Raw genomic sequence first — 18252 nt, 5'->3', positions numbered from 1 at the left:
TTTGACAAAAAATTTAAGAGGGATATCAAACTGACTTGTTTCTTAACCATCCTTCTAAAGACATTGAGCTTTAATTTAAGGAAAGATTTTGGATGCAGAACCACCAAATATATGTCCCTGAATCTGCTCAACTTGAAGTCCTTAAATGAGCCCATAATTCAAAACTTGTAGGACACCCTGGAGTAATGAAAATGCAAGAACCACTACATTGTTCTTTTGGTGGCTTAATTGCAGGAAGAATGTGAGAAAATATGTTTTTTATTGTTTAACATGTGCATAGAACAAGACTCCACGTCTTCTCCTCTAGGACTTCTTCAACCTCTTCCAGTTCCATCTAGGCCTTGTGGATCAATCTCAATGGATTTTAATGTGGACCTACCTCCCTAAAAAGAAATTGACTGTTATCCTTGTTGTGGTGGATCGGCTCACAAAGATGGCCCATTTTATTCTGACTAAAGGAACTAATACCATTGAACAAAATGCAGAATTAGTGATCAAAGAGGTATTCAAACTGCATGGAATTCCTGACAATTTCTTTTCTGATAGAGGTGTCCAGTTTCCACCAAGATTTTTGACAACTTTCTTTACAGTGTTATGAGTTACTGTCAAATTGTCTACTGCCTTCCACCCACAATCCAATGGCCAGACTGAAAGAACTAACCAAACCCTTGAACAATACCTGTGCTGTTTTATTTCTTACCTACAGGATGACTGTGTGGATCATGTAACAACAGCAGAATTTGCATATAATAACTGTGAGCACAGTTCTACATCCCAAAGCCCATTTTTTGCTAACTATGGCTTGCATCCAGTATTTATTCCTAATCTTCCACTCAATACCTTGGTTCCTGCTGTTACAAACAGACTTGCAGAGATGTAGAAAGCTCAAAAAGATCTAACTGAGATGTTACAAAAGGCCCAAGAAGATTGCAAAGAAACAGCAGATAAACATCCCAAAGCCCCTCCTACCCTCCAGGTCGGTGACAAGGTTTAGCTTTCTACCAAAAATCTGAAGACAAACGTACCATCTTCTAAATCACCCTGTGTTCCATGTGTACTTGATCAAACCATTCAATGAGAACCGATTTCCAGGAAAAACTCAGCCACCTCTTCCACCAGAAAAAGTTGATTGTGGATGAAATTCTGGACTCTAGAAAATTTAGAGGAAGACTACAATATTTGGTACAATGGAGGGGTTACAGACCAGAAAATAATTCATGGGAGCCAGAGGGCAACATCCATGCACCCAGGCTTACAAGAGCTTTTCATTTCAGACATCCAGAGAAGCCAGCACCTAAGATGTCCAGAGGCCATCCTGGAAGGAGTACTGTGCACCAGACAGCAGCTTTTCCCTCTGAGCTATTCAGCTTGCTTGACAGTTCCGTGCTAACCCAAATACTTGTACCGATGTTGTTGCTGATGTCTCCACCTTGAGTTCCCAGTTGGTTATTGCTCTGAGTTCCTGATTGGCTCATCCTAATTGCACATCCTATTTAAACCTGGCCTTGCTCTTTTCCTTCAGTGATTATTGAGCTACCAGCCTCTAGTCACACTTCCTTCCACCAGCTTCTTATTCCTTCAAATGACACTGCTGTTCCTGTATAACGACTCTTTGGCTATCCATGATTTTGCTACCTGCCGGTGCTGCCCCTAGTGGTTGCAATATCACTACTTCAAATCAGGTCAGTCCCTAACACTCCATGTCCTCCGAATTTCCAATCCTTTTCCAGATATACTTCCACAGCCCCCCTCCCCAACTGCATCCCAGCTTCTATCTCTACCCACTTCTTTTGGCCTATCACAATTTCCAATCTCTGAGACACACAAAGATGATAACAACCCTGATCTGGTCTTTAATCTTGGCTCTGTTCAATCTCCTACCTAGACCTAGATGACTCACCTCTTCCCCTTTCTACCCTATGAAATTAGAACTAATCACAACTTACAAATTTTTAGGTGCTCCCTAAAATCACATCTGCTACTGGCAGCCTATTAAGTCCCCCTAATCAAAGTCCTTTTTATATAAAATATAGTCTCTATTTGTTTGAACAAAATTTGCCATCAAACTCAACTGCACTTAAAAGCCTCATGCAGCATGTAAATGAGCACCTGTACTTTGTCACCCCCACCTCATTGTAGATTGTAAGTACTTTCAAGAGGGGTCATCATTATTTTTGCTTTTATTGTTGGATTATCATTAACTTTGGAACTTATGACTGTTTTGTATGAAATTCTGACTTGTAAAGCTCTGCAGAATATGTTTGCACTATATAAATAAAGGTTAATATTATTATTAGTAGTAGATTGAAGATGGTGAAGTTCAAGCTCTTAGCTTTGCCATGTGTAGGAGGAAACAATTGTTTGTGACCGCAACTGCACAAACAAGGTTTGGCTGCTGTACTGATAGAGGGTGGAGTATGGTGAGCACGACAATCTACTGGACTGTGAGTGAGGTGCCGGCACGGATGTTATGGTGGATTAAGAAACATGTCATATGCTCGGTGTCTGAGATTGGTCGAAAACAGCAGACATGTCCATTTCCAACAGCTGACAGGCTCTCACTCACCATGACTGTAGTAAGTAAACAAGTGGAGTTTTGTGGCCGAAGACGTGTGAGAACACTTGCCACGTTGACAGAGGTGAAAGAAGAAGCAGATGTGGTTCATGGGGTGGTCAGTGGTTGACGAGATCCACTAGTCAACATTTTAGGGCAGTGAGTTTCCCAGACTGATGCATGTTGATCACGCATGTTTCAGTTCATACATGTAATATGCAAATTATTGGCTTTTTTTGCCTCTACTCAGTAGTTTTTTTTACAAAGCTGGCAGATAACGTGAGTTGAGTCATCCTTTGTGGTTTGAAAAAAGGGCCAGGCTAGCCACTCCTTGCAGCCCCTGTGAAATCCATACCCACAACCACTGCTTGCCACAGCAACAGTTGTGTCTGAGGAGGCAGTGCTTTTCACAACGTAACCTACTTGACTTCCTCCTCCTCCACCTCCTCTGTTAAGCTACTCAGCTGCATGCCTCTGGGTTCACATCAAGTGGGATCTACAACCTAATTATCATCCTCTCTGTTCTCCCATTAATTGCCCTGAAAATCACCATACTCCTCTTCCTGCTCAGATAGCACAGTATAATCAATGTGTGCCTCAGGTATCTGAGTCTTATCAGAATTACCTCCACCCTCGGGGTTAACATCTGCTGATGAGGGTCTGTATTCTGCTCAGAACTTGCGTGTTCCAGCCCCAGATCCAACTGCAAAACAATGTTGCCCACCGCTGCAGATGCTTTCCCTTCTCTTGAGTCTGTGAATCTTTGGAACATAACTGCGATGCCCATGGAATAGAATATGCAAACAGCTCTGAAGACTCGCCCATCTGTGGTTCCCCACAGTAAGCTGGGAGGTTGGAGAGTTGTGACGTGGGTGGAGACAAAGGTAATTGGAGTGCCGCTTCAGAAGACTGTACAGTGTGTGATGTTAAGGTGAAATAAGAGGAGGAGAGGTCACTTGATGCAGAGCTTGCCATACACTGGAACATATTCTGGCCTTCATCTACAAGGCATATCCCTATGCGGCTTCCAAAAAAAGGGAGTATAGTAAAGCATCCAGTAACAGAAGTTGTCAAATTGTTGCACAATTTGTCACTGCAGCAAAACAAATCTACTTCTCATCTCTCATATCATCCCTGTCTCACAACACTAAAAAGCTATTCAGTACTTTCAATTCTCTCCTCATCCCCCTGCTCCCCCTCCCCATCCACTCTTCTCAGCTGAAGACGTTACCTCATTCTTTAAGCAGAAGATTGACAACATAAGGCAAAGCTTTTGCCTAAAGTCTCCACAGCCCCTCCTTATAACTACTCAATTCTCCTCCAAAACCAACTTTACCATCACAGAAGATCAACTTTCCTCTTTACACTCCAAATCACATCTCACCAACTGTGAACTTGATCCAATCTCATCTCATCTATTCCAAACCTTACAACAGTCTTCATCCCAAAACTAACCCACCACTTCAACCTGTTACCAACAACTGTTGTCTTCCTCTCATGCATCAGACATACCTTGATCACATCCATCCTAAAAAAAAAGTCCTCCCTTGACCTATCCTTTGTGCATAGCTATTGCCCAAATTACTTCTGCCTCAAAACTAGTGGCACAAAATGTCCATTTTGAACTGTCCTAAAATCTGTCCTTCAGCTACTTCTTTGACTGCTTACAATCTGGCTTCTTACTGCACCATTCCACTAAAACTGCCTTGACTAAAGTCAATAATGACCTACTAACCACTAAATCCAAGTGACACTACTTTGTCCTCCTCCTTCTGGACCTGTCATCTGCCTTTGACACAGTGGACCATTCCCTCTCACTGCAGACTTTCTCATCTTTTAGCATCACAGACTTGGTCATATCTTGTATCTCCTCTTACCTAACAGACAGGGCTTTCAGTTTCTCCCACTCACACATCACCACCTCATATTTTCCTCTATCTGTTAGTTCACCCCAAGGTTCAGTTTTAGGACCACTGCTCTACTCCATCTACACATACGGCCTGAGAAAGCTCATGGAGTCTCACGGCTTTCAGTACCATCTCTATGCTTATGACACACAGATCTACCTCTCTGGACTTGATATCACCTGCCTCCTTACTTACCAGTATCCCACAATGTAAGTCCTCTATTTCATCTTTCTTCTCGACTAGGGTTCAAAAACTTACAATGGATAAAACTGAAATCATCATCTTTCCACCATCTCATTCAACCCCCAAACTGACCTATCCATCTAAATCAATGGTTTGACTTTTATCTCTCCTTTGAACTTGTGGTCCAAGCCCTTTCCCCTTCCTGCTGACTCCAACTCAAAAATATCTCCCGAATCTGCAGATTCCTCTACTATGAATCTGCAAAAACACTAGTGCATGTCCTCATCATCTCCCACCTCGACTTTTGCAATCTTTTGCTCTTTGGCTTCCCTTCTAACACTGTCGCACCCATCCAATCTATCCAAAACTCTGCTGCCAGACTAAGCCACCTGTCACCCTGCTATTCCTTGGATTTTCCCTTCTGTCAATCCCTGCACTGGCTCTTTATTGCCCAGAGACTCTTGTTCTGAATCCTAAGTTTGGCCTACAAAGTGATCCAAAACCTGTCTCCTCTATACATCTGTGACCTAATCTGCTGTTACTTACATGCACGCAACCTCCAATCCTCAAAATATCTTATTTTCTTCTCCTCTTTTATCTCCTCTTCCCACAAACGCATACTGGATTTCAAACCTAGATCCCCTCAACTGTGGAACTGTGTTCCTCAACATATCATACTCATGCCTACCATAGGAACCTTGAAAAGTAATCTGAAGAAATACCACTCCTGACAAGCCTACAAGCTACACTAACCATCGCTCCACCATATCGCTGCGCAAGCATCTCTACCCTCACCTGTGGTATCCTCACCCATCCTTTGTAGACTATGATCTCTCAAGTGTAGGGTCCTATCTCCTCAACTAGTTGTTGGTGACTTGTATTGTTTAACCCCTTAACGACCGCCGATACGCCTTTTAACGGCGGCAGTTAAGGGTACTTAAACCACAGCGCCGTTAATTAACGGCGCTGTGGAAAAAGTGAATAGCGCCCCCCAGAGTCGGATTTTCTCTGGGGTCTCGGTTGCCGAGGGTAGCCGAGACCCCAGAGAACATGATTCGGGGTTTTTTTACCGACCCCCGAGTTGCGATCGCCGGTAATTAACTGTTTACCGGCGGTCGCAACAAAAAAAAAAACGCGATTTGCCATTTAATTTCTCTGTCCTCCGATGTGATTGCACATCGGAGGACAGAGAAATAGTGTCCCCGATGGCCCCCAATAGCCCCCCAATACTCACCTATCTCCCCCGGTGCTCCTCGTGGCTCCCGATGGGCGCCACCATCTTTTTTCCGGGAAAAAATGGCGGGTGCATGCGCAGTGCGCCCGCCGCCCGGCACCCGGAAGATCTTTGGGGTCTCGGCTGCCGGGGGTAGCCGAGACCCCAAAGAACATGATCGGGGTCGGTTTTTACCGACCCCTGTTTTGCGATCGCCGGTAATTAACTGTTTACCGGCGACCGCAAAAAAAAAAAAAAGCGATCTGTAATTCTCTGTCCTCTGATGTGATCGCACATCAGAGGACAGAGAAATAGGGGGATTCGGGGACCCTATCATACTCACCCGGTGTCCCCGGGTCCTCCTGCATCTCCTCTTGCCGGCCGGCTTCTTCCTCTGCAAAGAAAATGGCGGGCGCATGCGCAGTGCGCCCGCCATCTACTGCCATCTGCCGGCCGGCAGGAGAGATGAGTTGGGGCTAAAATTAGGGTTAGGGTTAGGGCTAGGGTTAGGGTTAGGGCTAGGGCTAGGGTTAGGGTTAGGGCTAGGGTTAGGGCTAGGGTTAGGGCTAGGGTTAGGGTTAGGGCTAGGGTTAGGGCTAGGGTTGGGGCTAAATTTAGAGTTAGGGTTAGGCTACTTTCACACTAGCGTTTTTTGGCTTCCGTCGCGCAATGCATCATTGGAGAAAAAACGCATCCTGCAAAAGTGCTTGCAGGATGCGTTTTTTTCTCCATTGACTTGCATTAGCGACACTTTGCGACGGATTGCCACACGCCGCATCCGTCGTGCGACGGATGCGTCGTGCTTTGGCGGACCGTCGGCACAAAAAAACGCTACATGTAACTTTTTTTGTGCGACGTGTCCGACATTTCCGACCGCGCATGCGCGGCCGGAACTCCGCCCCCGCCTCCCCGCACCTCACAATGGGGCAGCGGATGCGTTGAAAAAACAGCATCCTCTGCACCCGTTGTGCGGCGCTTACAACGCTAGCCTCGGTACGTCGGCCCGACACACTGCGATAAGCCGAGTACGACGCTAGTGTGAAAGTAGCCTTAGGCTTCTTTCACACTTGCGTCGGTACGGGGCGGTCGCAATGCGTCAGCCCGACGTACCGACACACGTTGTGAAAATTGTGCACAACGTGGGCAGTGGATGCAGTTTTTCAACGCATCCGCTGCCCAGTCTATGTCTTGGGGAGGAGGGGGCAGAGTTACGGCCACGCATGCGCGGAAATGGCGGACGCGACGTACACAAAAAAGGTTACATTGAACTTTTTTGTGACGACGGTCCGCCAAAACACAACGGATCCAGTGCACGATGGACACGACGTGTGGCCATCCGTCGGTAATACAAGTCTATGGGCAAAAAAGGCATCCTGTGGGCACATTTGCAGGATCCGTTTTTTGTCCAAAACGACGGATTGTGACGGATGCCACACGACGCAAGTGTGAAAGTAGCCTTAGGGTTAGGGTTGGGGCTAAAGTTAGGGCTAGGGTTAGGGTTAAATTTAAGGTTAGGATTGGGGCTAAAGTTAGGGTTAGGGCTAGGGTTGGGGCTAAAATTAGGGTTAGGGTTAGGGTTGGGGCTAAAGTTAGGGATAGAGTTGGGATTAGGGTTAGGGTTTGGATTAGGGTTGGGATTAGGGTTACGGTTGGGATTAGGGTTAAGGTTAGGGTTGGAATTAGGGTTAGGGGTGTATTGGGATTAGGGTTAGGTTTGAGGTTAGGGTTGAGATTAGGGTTAGGGGTGTGTTGGATTTAGGGTTTTGATTAGGGTTATGGTTAGAGTTGAGATTAGGGCTGTTTTGGGGTTAGGGTTGTGATTATCGTTAGGATTGTGATTAGGATTATGGATCGGGTTGAGATTAGGGTTAGGGGTGTGTTGGAGTTAGGGTTGGAGTTAGAATTGGGGGGTTTCCACTGTTTAGGTACATCAGGGGGTCTCCAAACACGACAGACAATTTTGCGCTAAAAAAGTCAAATGGTGCTCCCTCCCTTCTGAGCTCTGCCGTGCACCCAAACAGTGGTTTACCCCCACATATGGGGTACCAGCATACTCAGGACAAATTGGAGAACAAATATTGTTGTCCAATTTCTCTTGTTACCCTTGTGAAAATAAAACTTGGGGGCTAAAAAATATTTTTTGTGGAAAAAAAATATTTTCTATTTTCACTACTCTGCATTATAAACTTCTGTGAAGCACTTGGGCATTCAAAGTTCTCACCACATATCTAGATAAGTTCCTTGGGGGGTCTAGTTTCCAAAATGGGGTCACTTGTGGGGGGTTTCTACTGTTTAGGTACATCAGTGGCTCTGCAAACGCAACATAACGCCCGCAGACCATTCTATCAAAGCCTGCATTCCAAAATGGCGCTCCTTCCCTTCCGAGCTCTGCCGTGCGCCCAAACAGTGGTTTACCCCCACATATTGGGTACCAGCATACTCAGTACAAATTGGACAACAACTTTTGGTGTCCAATTTCTCTTGTTACCCTTGTGAAAATAAAAATTTGGGGGCTAAAAAATCTTTTTTGCGGGAAAAAATATATTTTTTATTTTCACTACTCTGCATTATAAACTTCTGTGAAGCACTTGGGCATTCAAAGTTCTCACCACATATCTAGATAAGTTCCTTGGGGGGTCTATTTTCCAAAATGGGGTCACTTGTTGGGGGTTTCTACTGTTTAGGTACATTAGGGGTCTGCAAACGCAACATAACGGCAGCAGACAATTCTATCAAAGTCTGCAATAAAAAACGGCGCTCCTTCCCTTCCGAGCTCAGCCATGCGCCCAATCAGTGGTTTACCCCCACATATGGGGTACCAGCATACTCAGGACAAATTGGACAACAACTTTTGGCATCCAATTTCTCTTGTTACCCTTGTGAAAATAAAAACTTGGGGGCTAAAAAATCTTTTTTGTTAAAAAAAAAAATATTTTTTATTTTCACGACTCACTACACATCTAGATAAGTTCAATGGGGGGTCTATTTTCCAAAATGGGGTCACTTTTTGGGGGTTTCTACTGTTTAGGCACATCAGGGCCTCTCCAAACGCGACATGGCGTCTGATCTCAATTCCAGTCAATTTTGCATTGAAAAGTCAAATGGCGCTCCTTTGCTTCCGAGCTCAGCCATGCGCCCAAACAGTGGTTTACCCCCACATATGGGGTGTTGGCGTACTCAGGACAAATTGTACAACAACGTCTGGGGTCCATTTTTTCCTGTTACCCTTGGTAAAATAAAAATTTGGAGGCAAAAAGATCATTTTTGTAGAAAAAATGCGATTTTTTTATTTTCACGGCTCTACGTTATAAACTTCTGTGAAGCACCTGGGGGTTTAAAGTGCTCACCACACATCTAGATAAGTTCCTTAAGGGGTCTAGTTTCCAAAATGGTGTCCTTTGTGGGGGGTTTCCACTGTTTAGGCACATCAGGGGCTCTCCAAACGTGACATGGCGTCCGATCTCAATTCCAGCCAATTCTACATTGAAAAAGTAAAACGACACTCCTTCTCTTCCAAGCTCTGCCGTGCACCCAAACAGTGGTTTACCTCCACATATGGGGTATCGACATACTCAGGAGAAATTGCACAACAACTTTTGTGGTCTAATTTCTCCTGTTACCCTTGTGGAAATAAAAAATTGGAGGCAAAAAGATCATTTTTGTATAAAAAATGCGATTTTTTATTTTCACGGCTCTACGTTATAAACTTCTGTGAAGCATTTGGGGGTTCAAAGTGCTCACCACACATCTAGATAAGTTCCTTAAGGGGTCTAGTTTCCAAAATGGTGTCACTTGTTAGGGGTTTCCACTGTTTAGGCACATTAGGGGCTCTCCAAACGCGACATGGCGTCCGATCTCAATTCCAGCCAATTCTGCATTGAAACAGTCAAACGTCGCTCCTTCACTTCCAAGCTCTGCGGTGCGCCCAAACAGTGGTTTACCTCCACATATGGGGTATCGGCGTACTCAGAAGAAATTGCACAACAAAATTTGTGGTTACATTTCTGTTTTTACACTTGTGAAAATTAAAAAAAATGTTCTGAAGTAAAATGTTTGCAAAAAAAAGTTAAATGTTTATTTTTTTCTTCCACATTGTTTCAGTTCCTGTGAAGTACGTAAAGGGTTAATAAACTTCTTGAATGTGGTTTTGAGCAGCTTGAGGGGTGCAGTTTTTAGAATGGTGTCACACTTGGTTATTTTCTATCATATAGACCCCTCAAAATGACTTCAAATGTGGTGTGGTCCCTAAAAAAAACATGGTGTTGTAAAAATGAGAAATTGCTGGTCAACTTTTAAACCTTATAACTCCCTAACAAAAAAAAATTTTGGTTCCAAAATTGTGCTGATGTAAAGTGGACATGTGGGAAATGTTATTTATTAACTATTTTTTGTGACATATCTCTCTGATTTAAGGGCATAAAAATACAAAATTTGAAAATTGCAAAATTTTAAAAATTTTCGCCATATTTCCGTTTTTTCATAAATAATCGCAAGTAATATCAAAGAAATGTTACCACTAACTTGAAGTACAATATGTCACAAAAAAACAGTCTCAGAATCAGCGGGATCCGATAAAGCGTTCCAGAGTTATAACCTCATAAAGTGACAGTGGTCAGAATTGTAAAAATTGGCTCGGTCATTAAGTACCAAATTGGCTCTGTCACTAAGGGGTTAAGATTATTGAACTTGTTTTTATTATGTATACCCTTTTCACATAAATGGCGCTATAACAATAAATAATAATAATATCACTGTGTGGCTGCCAAAGAAAGGGACTAGAGCAGACCTTGCAGTAACTGAAGTTTTCAAAAGACTGTGCAATTATAATATTTCTACCCTAGGAAATTGATGACACTTTAATGGTGTGTGTCAATAATTTTGAGAAATGTATGTACTCCAAGTTCGTTCTCCTTCATGTGTGCTGCCTGTAGCAGTAGAGTTCCCAGAGTGGCAGGCAATTACTTTCAGTCAACTACCTGTGTTAGCATCCTTACATTTTTATAACATTTGTGGTATACCAAGCTGATATTAGTGCCACCTGTGTGCGGCTGATCAAAAATCACATGGAAGGTGTTACATGAGGTATCAGGGCTCCCAGCACAGCAGGCTTACACCACTCTCTTAACCACCAGTTCCTCATTGAACCTTCAATTCCAAGCTGTAAATACTGGGCCAGAACCTGACACCTCATGCATGGCCCATGGCTGCTGTGCCATTTGCAAATTTCTACTGTGGGTTAATGGACTCCAGTTTTCATGGTGTCTACCCAACATTTTAGCTGTTTTGGAAGCTATTTTTCATCCCTTAAGGTGTTGTGTTTACTTTTGGTTTGGTCTCTTATTGAATCTAATGGTGTTCTGGTATGTTCGTCGAACATGTTCAGCAAACGTCTAATCATTCAGGGAATTGAACCGAACTGAACCTTGAAAGGTTCGTTCATCTCTAGAAACTAGTTGATTGACAAGTCTCTCGCTATGTGAACATGTGCAAGAGATCTTTTAATCACATAGAGGGGCACTGGGAGATACCAGACAGGGGTGACAACAGACTAGTCTCATTTCCAGCTATGGTCCCCAGCCAGATCTCTTGAGGATATTTTCACTGAAATTGGAGATCAATTCAGGAAAAATATACATGGTTTCTGTTGTGCAGCTAGACTCAGATCCATGCATGGTTTGGGAAGCAAAACTCAGACAACAGGTTCTCTGTAGTGTTGAGCATTCCGATACCGCAAGTATCGGGTATCGGCCGATACTTGCAGTATCGGAATTCCGATACCGAGTTCCGATACTTTTGTGGTATCGGAAATCGGACTCGGAAGTTCCCAGTGTATGGTTCCCAGGGTCTGGAGGAGAGGAGACTCTCGATGACGTCGTGGCTTGTGATTGGTCGCGTGCCGCTCATGTGACCGCTCACGCGACCAATCACAAGCTGCGACGTCATCGCAGGTCCTAAACTCCTCATTGAGGAGTTTAGGGCCTGCGATGATGTCGCGGCCTGTGATTGGTCGCGTGAGCGGTCACATGAGTGGCACGCGACCAATCACAAGCCGCGACGTCATCGAAGGTCCTAAACTGCTCATTCTTAGGAACGGAGGCTGCCGGTTACAATTGGTAAGGTACAGGGGCCACCGGACGGGTGAGTATATCCATATTTTTTATTTTAATTCTTTATTTTTTACATGAATATGGATCCCAGGGCCTGAAGGAGAGTTTCCTCTCCTTCAGACCCTGGGAACCATCCAGGATACCTTCCGATACTTGTGTCCTATTGACTTGTATCGGTATCGGGTATCGGTATCGGCAATATCCGATATTTTTCAGGTATCGGCCGATACTATCCGATACTGATACTTTCAAGTATCGGAAGGTATCGTTCAACACTAGTTCTCTGTAATCACTCCTTTTAAAAAAGTTATATCTATTTAATATTCATTGAAACATATTTATATAATTTATATCATATTGATGTATTCCTGGATACAGCATATATAAAACGTCAACACACCTGTGTTAAAATGCCATGTTTGTGTCATGTAAAAAATAGTCATGCAAGGAAGAATCATTTCAGAACTTTTTTGAACTTTGGCTACAATCTTACTGAACTGTAGAGCACTGGCAAATGGTCCCCAATAAAAATCATGTGTACCACACCGTTCTGGCCATTCCTGCTGAACACTTCTCCCTGTCCGGTTCTCTACTTCTGTCTTCCTGTATTTCAAACCCAGAGTTCAACTTCGGCCAGGACTTTTGTCTGAAAACAGGCCCAAGAGAATACTGCACATGTGTAGAAGCCTCCTTAACTTACAGCCGTAGGACGTGGCTTGGTGTTCACTCTACACATGCTCAGTGACCTCCGGGACCTGCATGCAGCCAGAAATCACAGCCTTTAATGAACACCATACCAGAAATGCAAAAAAATGGAGGCACTTAAAGCCAGACAGTGGACAGTGGGGGCAGCCAGATTAGTGAATGATAAAGTATGCGTTTCTTAAAAGAATTGAAAAATACCTCATTGTTTGCCTCTCTCTCCTACCATGTTGCTCCCTGCTTCTTGTCCTGTTATCAACACCTCTGTCATGTGACATCTCTGGCCTGGTGCTTCTACTTGGCCATGCCCCAGAGAACGATGTGCATGCATAGTGACCTGCACCTGGAAGTGCCAGCTAGGCATCTATTCAAGCATAGTGACCTATGGAGCTTACTCGTGTCCGGAAGTCCCAGTCTAGAGTGAACACCAGGCTGGAAATGCAGTGTGATTGAGGCATGAAAACCCAAACAGCAGACAGGGCACAATAGGGGTGGCCAGAAAGGTGAGTATGGGGCTTTTTTATTTTCTTTTACAACTTTAAATTTATTATGGTCTGGGGTCTGAAAAAAAACCTCAGAGCGTAATGGGGAACATTCACTTTGATGCAAATCGAATATTTTGAGCTATCAGCGCAATTTGAAGAATACAATTTTTTTCAGATCCACTCATTTCCAATGCGCACCTTTTTGACTCCTTCATATCATGTGATGTAAACTTACATCATATGTCATGTCCCTGCCTTTGATGCGAATTCACAAGATTAGCCTACATCTTTACCCACACATGAAGACTTATTGGCATGAAGGCATGAATGGGCCTTTAAGTTAGATGAGGAATGGACTTTATCCAGTACCAAAAGTACTTTTCTGCTGTTCAAAGTGACCGAGCGACCTTTTATGAAACCTGCTTGGACCGGAGATGTGAGGTGATGTAAAATGGAAGCCAGCCTGTTGGCCATTATTTTGGATATGATTTTAATGTCAGAGTTAGTGAGAGAGATTAGCCTATACGAGCTTGGGGATAAAGGGTCTTCGTCTGGTTTTAGTAATAATTTAATGTAAGCCATATTTGCCGAAGGAAAGATTGGATCACCTTGAGATATTTTATTTAAAAAACGTGCAGAATTCATTTGTATTAGCCATCTGGGCCAGGGACTTTATTTGGTTTCAGTTTCATGATTGCATAGGCAACCTCTTCCAAAGAGGTTTATTCCATATGGATTTTTGCTCCTCTGAGAAGGAGGGCAACTTGACCCTGTCTAAGAGTGTATCTGGAGAGGTAGGGGTTTGCTTTGAATTTTTTTAATGGTCTTTATAAAAGAACCCAAAATGTCATTAATTGTTTTAGGGTTGGTATGAATTTCCCCCATAATATTTTTTAATTGGAAAATGTGGTTTTATCGCCCCTCTAGTCAAACTATCCATCATTCACCTGGATTTATTTCCAAATCTATAAAAGTAAGCTTCTGATTTAGGTAAAATTTTACCTCAAATCTGCATATTAGTTAAATTCCGCTAGTTTTTGTGTTCAGTGGTCTTTATTTATGAGGGATGGATTGAGTAAAAATTTTGTATAGGCTTGTTTTAAATTCATTAGAGAGTTCACCATATTTTTAAAGAACTTTTACCCCTGAAGCTGCCTTAGCCAACTCCCATAATAACAGAGGATCATCTTGGTATGTGTGTTATCTGACATGAATTCTTGCCACCATAGTTTGAGAGAGAAATGAAAGAGCCATCTTTGCAGAAATAATCAGGGAATCTCCACAAGAAGTCCAAACCTCAAGGGAATGCTCTCGACAATTCCATAATTACTGATGCATAGGGTTGAGCGAAACGGGTCGGCCATTTTCAGAAGTCGCCGACTTTTGGCAAAGTCGGGTTTCATGAAACCCGACCCAACCCCTGTGTGGGGTCGGCCATGAGGTCGGCGATCTTCTGAATCTGGGATCGGAATTCCGATACCGAGTAACGATATGTTTGCGATATCGGGAATCGGTATCGGAATCCATATTTAAGTGTTAAATAAAGAATCAAAATAAAAAATATTGATATACTCACCCTCTGACGCGCCCTGGTACTAACCGGCAGGCTTCCTTCCTAAGAATCAGCGCGTGAATGGCCTGCGGTGACGTCCGCGGCTTGTGATTGGTCGCGTGGCGGTCACATGGGCCGTCGCGACCAATCACAAAGCCGTGACGTCATCTTAAGGTCCTTCACGCACTGATTCTTAGGAAGAAAGGCTGCCGGAAAGAAGCCGAGGGTGAGTATATACCTAATAGGAATATACTCACCCTCGGAGGCGCCCTGCTTCTTTCCGGCAGCCTTCCTTCCTAAGAATCAGCGCGTGAAGGATCTTAAGATGACATCACGGCTTTGTGATTGGTCGCGACGGCCCATGTGACCGCCACGCGACCAATCACAAGCCGCGGACGTCATTCTCAGGTCCTAAATTCCTAGAATTTAGAATTCTAGGAATTTAGGACCTGAGAATGACGTCCGCGGCTTGTGATTGGTCGCGTGGCAGTCACATGGGCCGTCGCGACCAATCACAAAGCCGTGACGTCACGGAAGGCCCTGGACGCGCTCATTTTAACCAAAGCAGGCCGCCGGTTCCCTCGGTAAGTTGCAGGGGCCGCCGGACAGGTGAGTATATCAATATTTTTTATTTTAATTCTTTATTTTACATTTAAATATGGATCCCAGGGCCTGAAGGAGAGTTTCCTCTCCTTCAGACCCTGGGAACCATAGTATCCCATTGCAGTGCATTGGGTTTTGTGTTTCGGCCGACCCCGACCCCGACTTTTTTATAGGATCGGCCGATTTCACTCGACCCGTCTTTTGAGAAAGTCGGGTTTCGTGAAACCCGACCCGATCCTATAAAAGTTAAGGTCGCTCAACCCTACTGATGCATGGTCTGAAATAGCAATGTTATTGATATTTACAGTAATTAGTTTGGCTAACAGGGAGGGGGGAAACTAGAATATAATCTGTCCGGGACCAGGAGTTATTGGCGTGTGAAAAGTGAGTACCGTAAATTCTCTATTACTAGGGTTGAGGAACCTCCATGAATCAAATAGCTGACAGGTAGATAGTGAAGGTGAAATCACCGTATCATAAGTAGTTCTTTGCTGGAGGGTACCTGCCACATTTTTTCTGTCTTCAGGGACTGATACCAGAGAATTAAAATCACTACCCACAATTTTATTAGAATTATTCAAGCAAAAGTCTAGTCTCCAACTGTTTAAAAAAGGATTTGTTCCCTATGCTAGGGGCATAGACATTATAAACAAAAAAGACCCCACTAGGCGTGGACATTGTCAGGTGGACCAGTCTACCCTCATTATCCGTATGCTGGCTGATGATCTGGTGTGTGAAGTATTTATTGATTAGGACTAAGACCACCGCTTTTCTGTCCACCGAAGATGAACCATAGATGCCACCCACCCACAAGTTTCTTAAATCTGCCTCCGGGAGGTGTGTCTCCTGTAGGAGGGCTATGTCAGGTTTTAAGCACTTTAAATACCTGAGGATTTTCATGTGTTTTTGGGGAGATTTCATACCCTTAACTGTTGTGAAATTGGATTTTGGGCTCCCCCGGTGGCCACTGGTGGAATTGAACTGGTGTGCATCATCCCCTCTGTTCACCTGTTTCCATCAGGATGTGGGAGTCGCTATTTAACCTTGCTCCTCTGTCACTTCCATGCCGGTCAACATTGTAATCAGAAGCCTTTCTGTGCATGTTCCTGCTGCTAGACAACTCCCAGCTAAGTTGGACTTTAGTCCTCGTTTGTTTTTGCATTTTGTTCCAGTTCACAGCTGTAGTTTCGTTTCTGTGTCTGGAAAGCTCTTGTGATCTGAAATTGCCACTCTGATGTTATGAGTTAATACTAGAGTCTTAAAGTAATTTCAGGATGGCGTTTTGATAGGGTTTTCAGCTGACCATGAAAGTGCCCTTTCTGTCTTCCTGCTATCTAGTAAGCGGACCTCAATTTTGCTAAACCTATTTTCATACTACGTTTGTCATTTCATCTAAAATCACCGCCAATATATGTGGGGGCCTCTGTCTGCCTATCGGGGAAATTTCTCTAGAGGTGAGCCAGGACTATATTTTCCTCTGCCAGGATTAGTTAGTCCTCCGGCCGGCGCTGGGCGTCTAGGGATAAAAAACGTAGGCAACGCTACCCGGCTACTGTTAGTTGTGCGGCAGGTTTAGTTCATGGTCAGTTTAGTTTCCATCCTTCCAAGAGCTAGTACTTATGTTTGCTGGGCTATGTTCTCTTGCCATTGAGAACCATAACAGTTTGACCGGCCCCAAAGGGTTAAATTAATTGACAGAGAAAGGAGAGAAAAGAGAAGTCTGCTGAAGATTTTTATTTTTTTTTCCCTTCCCTTCAGTTCTGAGTGTGCTTGTAATTGAATCTCTTGCAAGTCTGCCTATATTGCAGCCTTTCTCTCTCTCTCTCTCCTTCTAATCCTGGAATGGCTCTGTGTTCACCTGTTTAAAATGGATATTCAGAGTTTAGCTGCAGGTTTGAATAATCTCACCATGAAAGTTCAAAATTTACAAGATTTTGTTGTTCATGTTCCTATATCTGAACCTAGAATTCCTTTGCCTGAATTTTTCTCGGGGAATAGATCTTGCTTTCAAAATTTCAAAAATAATTGCAAGTTGTTTTTGTCCCTGAAATCTCGCTCTGCTGGAGATCCTGCTCAGCAGGTCAGGATTGTGATTTCCTTGCTCCGGGGCGACCCTCAGGATTGGGCTTTTGCATTGGCTCCAGGGGATCCTGCGTTGCTCAATGTGGATGCGTTTTTTCTGGCCTTGGGGTTGCTTTATGAGGAACCTCAGTTAGAGCTTCAGGCGGAAAAGGCCTTGATGTCCCTATCTCAGGGGCAAGACGAAGCTGAAATATACTGCCAGAAATTCCGTAAATGGGCTGTGCTTACTCAGTGGAATGAGTGCGCCCTGGCGGCGAATTTCAGAGAGGGTCTCTCTGATGCCATTAAGGATGTTATGGTGGGGTTCCCTGTGCCTGCGGGTCTGAATGAGTCCATGACAATGGCTATCCAGATCGATAGGCGTCTGCGGGAGCGCAAACCTGTGCACCATTTGGCGGTGTCTACTGAGAAGACGCCAGAGAATATGCAATGTGATAGAATTCTGTCCAGAAGTGAACGGCAGAATTTAAGACGAAAAAATGGGTTGTGCTTCTATTGCGGTGATTCAACTCATGTTATATCAGCATGCTCTAAGCGTACTAAGAAGCTTGATAAGTCTGTTTCAATTGGCACTTTACAGTCTAAGTTTATTCTATCTGTGACCCTGATTTGTTCTTTATCATCTATTACCGCGGATGCCTATGTCGACTCTGGCGCCGCTTTGAGTCTTATGGATTGGTCCTTTGCCAAACGCTGTGGGTATGATTTGGAGCCTCTTGAAACTCCTATACCCCTGAAGGGGATTGACTCCACCCCATTGGCTAGTAATAAACCACAATACTGGACACAAGTAACTATGCGGATTAATCCGGATCATCAGGAGATTATTCGCTTTCTTGTGCTGTATAACCTACATGATGTGTT

This window comes from Ranitomeya variabilis, chromosome 2 (genome assembly GCF_051348905.1).
Source record: "Ranitomeya variabilis isolate aRanVar5 chromosome 2, aRanVar5.hap1, whole genome shotgun sequence".
In the NCBI taxonomy this organism is placed as follows: domain Eukaryota; kingdom Metazoa; phylum Chordata; class Amphibia; order Anura; family Dendrobatidae; genus Ranitomeya; species Ranitomeya variabilis.
The sequence above is the reverse complement of the archived record's forward strand: the minus strand, read 5'-3'. Positions refer to the sequence as shown.